Source organism: Calidris pugnax, unplaced genomic scaffold, assembly GCF_001431845.1.
Source record: "Calidris pugnax isolate Ruff unplaced genomic scaffold, ASM143184v1 scaffold50, whole genome shotgun sequence".
Taxonomy (NCBI): domain Eukaryota; kingdom Metazoa; phylum Chordata; class Aves; order Charadriiformes; family Scolopacidae; genus Calidris; species Calidris pugnax.
In genome coordinates, this window is record NW_015090780.1 from 2914743 (window position 1) to 2919191 (window position 4449).

Below are 4449 nucleotides of genomic sequence, written 5' to 3' on the forward strand. Positions count from 1 at the left end.
CAGGGGGGCGGTGGGATGCAGGGGGGTGGTGGGATGCTCAGGGGTGGTGGGATGCTCGGGGGTGGTGGGATGCTCGGGAGCAGCACTGGCTCCAGCAGTGGCCGTGGCTCGGGGGGGGCCGGGCTGGGGGATCGCTCCCCACTCCCTCCCCTCACCACAGAGAAGCCCTGAGGTTCTTGAGGATTTCCCCCTCATAAATTAGTATCTTCCAGCTGTTTCCTTCCACATAAAATCCCTTCGATTTCTTCTCTTATTGCTTTATATAAACAAACACGAGAGCGGCTCGTTCTAAATAAAGTTATTTGTCTACGTAAATTAATATATCATATTCTCTCCTGAAATATAGAGAGCTATTTGTCTCCAGAGAAATCATGTTAAGAGTGACATAGTATAACCCTATTCATTTGCATATGCAGATATGTCTAATTATTCAACTTGCAATTAAAGGCTTGTGTGTCAGCAAATGAGACTAATTAGATACATTTATCTATGATAATCAGCTTTATTACAAACAAAATAGATTTCCCTTCACTTCCCAGGCAAGTGAGACGTGTTGACTGGGGTGGCTGGTCAAGGGCCCATGGACTTAAACCACTGATGGGGTTTCCATCCACATGGGATGTGGTAACTGGTTCCTCTTGTGTCCAAACCACAAACACATCATTTTACAGCTTTTTTTTAAACTTTCTTTTGAAACTATCCCACCGCCTCAACCTATTCTTTGCTATAGATAAGTGTATAAATAATTAGTAGAAAACAAGGTCGGGTTTCTAAGTGATTGAGGCTCCTGGGCTGAAAGACATCGTGGTGTTGTCTCTGTGGGTGAGAGAAGAAGTGAGGACACAGTGGAGATGGGGACATAACTGTCACCTGTCATTTAAGGCAGGTAAAGGACACTTGGGGACAGAGAAAAGGATTTTAGCCTTGATCCTTGGCACAGACCCAGCTCACCGCCTTCAGCGAAGGGTTAGTCAAGTGTGGGCTGCAAAAGTAGGAGCCCCGTGGGCAGAAAAGTCCTCCAGCCCCGAGGGGAAAGCAGTGGGATGTGCCAGACACCGGCTGAGCCAACCCCGGGACTCGGGGCAGCAAGGAGGATGCTTTGGGATGAGTATTCCCTGTGAGGGGCTCAAAGCTGCCAAGGCAAAACCTTGGTTTCTCCTGGCAGAGTTCTGCTACTTTCAGGAAAATATCATTTTTTGTATCTTCTCTGTGGACCGAACCAAAGGTAGGAAATAACATTAAAATCCCACCTTTTTTTTTTTTGGTTAATCTCTCAGGCCGATGGAATGTGAAGCACTTGATTCCAATAAAAGAAGTTATCAGAGGATGGGTAACGGGAGAGAGATGCTAAAATGATGCAGTGTCCCTGAAATTGGTGAGGAGTCTCTGGACCCCTGACCCTCTGCCACAAAACCAGCAGAGCCAGCAAAGAGCCACCGTTGCCCACTCCTGCCTCTGTTTCCCTCCAGCTTGGGCAGAAAAAGGCAACCAGCCCCAAATTTTTAATAGCCTTTTCCCAATTACCCAGTTACCCAGAGGAAGAAGCCTTCTGTGAGCATCGTATTAACTTCTAAACTTTAAAGAATGGTTGAAAAAAGGAGTTCCAAAGCTGTCCTCACTACTGACATCATCAAAAGGCCCCTCAGGTGTCACATATTCACCGTGGGACACGTGGCCCCCAACCCCTTCACGTTTACCCACGTACCCCCCAGCCCTGGTGCCAGCAGGACCCCCCTCCTGTAACCGTCCCAGCTCAGAGTCAGGAGGGGTGAACCCTGGAAATGTTGGAATTAGAAACAAACCCACTTGGTTTTGGAAATGGCTAAACCAAGACTTTTTGGCTTTTTCTTCAAAAATTTCTGGCTAGGTTTGTGTTGGGCAGCAATCCACAACTTGTTCATCATGATGTTACCCACAGAACGATATCAATGACATTTATCACGGTCACTCAGGACACTTTATCTTTCAACACACACATTGTAAATCAAAATAAATACATTTTGAGATAGCTAGTTTATTTTTAAAAATGCATTATTTTATTTCTGGCGGAGCCCCAGACGATTTTTCACAGGTATAATACACAGTTACAAGCAGGAATTATTTGTAGGAAAAGTCAAAATTATCTCATTTTGACTATTTTCAAACCAATAACTTTTTCTTTTCTTATTCCAGACCTCTCGTGGGAGGTTTCCTCTCTTGAACTTCAGCCATTGAAAATGTAGACACCTCAGCTGAGTTCTCCAATCCACAAACACAAACTGTGTATCCCTCCTTGGCATCTCTGACAACCGCCTTCCACGGAGAGGAATTATTCTCTGGATGTACCTCAATTTAATTTGAAAATAAAATGGGATTTAAAACAAAAGAAAGGGAAATGAAACAGTATCATTAATGCAAAACAGCGGCTTGTTCCGTTCTGTTTTTTCTTTCAGTGAAAGGAAAAGGAGAAGAAAGAAAATTAATTTCTAGTTAATCCAAACATGTTGGAAATCTGTTCTATTTCTCTGTTGGGGGGAGAGAGAAACAGGAGGGGAACAAGTGGGGGAAAAATAAAAAACTCTCACAAGAAGCAGCTTCCTGAAAGTGTGTTTTACAATCGTCACTCTGCATTTTCTATCTGTTCTGACATTTCAGGGGTGAAAAAGCACCAGCACAAAATTGTAGGCGCGCTTTACAGGCCCACAAATCTGGGTGAGGGAATTAGGGATCCTCACCTTTTGAAGAGACCCAAGATCCCTCTCAGAACCCAAAATGAGAGCTCCACTTCCCCGGGAGCTCCAACTCACTTGCTCTTACCGTGGTTCTGGTGGCACCTTTCAAAGCCCAGCAGCTCCGGGCACTGGGGGGGGGTGAGAAATGTCCTTTTTTTATGCCCCAGTTTAGTGGGATCCCATCCATCACTCGGGCTCTTAATGCTTTTACAGTAATACTGGCCTTTTCCCTCTTTAACACACACTGTACCTTGGAATGACCAGGCTGTGAGCAGCAGGGTTGGTCCTGCCCAGATGCCTGTTGCCTTCTGCCCCGTGCATCTGGCTGAAACCCAGGGGGGGTCCATAATTTTTAGCATCCAGGGATGCCTGGCAGGAGTAAATAAATATTATAACACCTTCTCCCCCCCCAAAAAAGACAGCATAACAAAGTAATAACGGGGAAATGAGGTTAAGTGAAACCATTTCAATAACGTTATGGGCCTGCTTTCAATCAATGAACGCTGGGAAATTCGGCGTCTTTAGAGGCTCTCATTTCATTTCAGCTCCCTCCGCCCCCCAGCTCCTCAAAGCAATGAGTTAAAGACTCAGCAGCGGATTCATAATACATCTGAAATGTACTTTTTGTGTTTAATATTCACTGGAATGGTTGACTTTGCTGGGTTTGGTTATCGAGAGGAATAATAGTTTTCGGTTTCATTGAAGCATAAGATATAATTCCATTATCTTTTCTTTTTTTTTTTTTTTTTTGATAAAATAATCTGGAAGAAGTGGAACAAAATGGGAGAAGAAATGATTCTATAGACCCTGTTAATTACGTATCCATCATATAAAATAGCAATAATAGCATAATAATTTTTCATTAAATAGGGCACAGGAATATTTGCAATCTCATACTGTCAAGTAAGAAACGGCTTCAAAAAACTCCGCTTCCTCTATTTTAATAGCGCTAACTAATTTTGGGGCAATTAGCATGAAATTTTGGTGCCTCCTAAGCGGGATCGGGCAATTTTGCAGTTCTGAATCAATTTGTGCATTGCCCCATACACATTTCACTGAATTTCACTGAATTTTAGAATTGGAAGGGACCATAGAGACCATCTAGTCCAACTCCCCTGCTGAAGCAGGATTGCCTAGAGCTTGTCAGAGCATGTTACTCAGGAGCATCCAGGCGGGTCTTGAAAATCTCCAAGGAAGGGGACTCCACACCCTCCCTGGGCAGCCTGTTCCAGGGCTCTGCCACCCTCACTGGGAAGAAGTTTCTCCTCATATTTGAGTGGAGCCTCTTATGTTCCAACTTGTGCCCGTTGCCCCTCGTCCTCTCACTGGGAACCACTGAAAAGAGTCTGGCTCCCTCCTCCTTCAACCCTCCCTTGAGATACTTGTCAGCATTAATAAGGTCTCCCCTCAGCCTTCTCTTCTCCAGACTAAAGAGTCCCAGCTCTCTCAGTCTCTCCTCATAAGGGAGATGCTCCAATCCTTGAATCATCTTTGTTGCCCTTCGCTGGACTCTTTCTAATAGTTCCCTGTCCCTCTTGAACTGAAATTAAACCCGAGTTCAGCCCCTGTGACTTCAGGGGCTTAAAAGTTAGATCCCTGTCCTGAATATTGTGGTTTGGGGATGGGATGGGGACCTCAGGCTCGTCCCCACTCCACACTTTGCCACCAAATTGCTCCTTTTTCCAGCCTGTATCCGGATGCAGAAGAAATGCATCACTGTGTTTTAAATGGATATAAT

The 4449-nt window shown here is 44.8% G+C and overlaps 1 long non-coding RNA gene across 1 annotated transcript in view; it reads left to right on the forward strand.

The window, feature by feature from the left end:
- The window catches only part of LOC106895251, a 25810-nt gene extending 23241 nt beyond the window's left edge, over positions 1-2569 (forward strand). Inside the window, exon 3 of the long non-coding RNA XR_001413396.1 lies at positions 2173-2569. This is a non-coding gene — a long non-coding RNA (uncharacterized LOC106895251). The remainder of the gene's footprint in view (positions 1-2172) is intronic.
- Positions 2570-4449: the final 1880 nt, after the last annotated feature.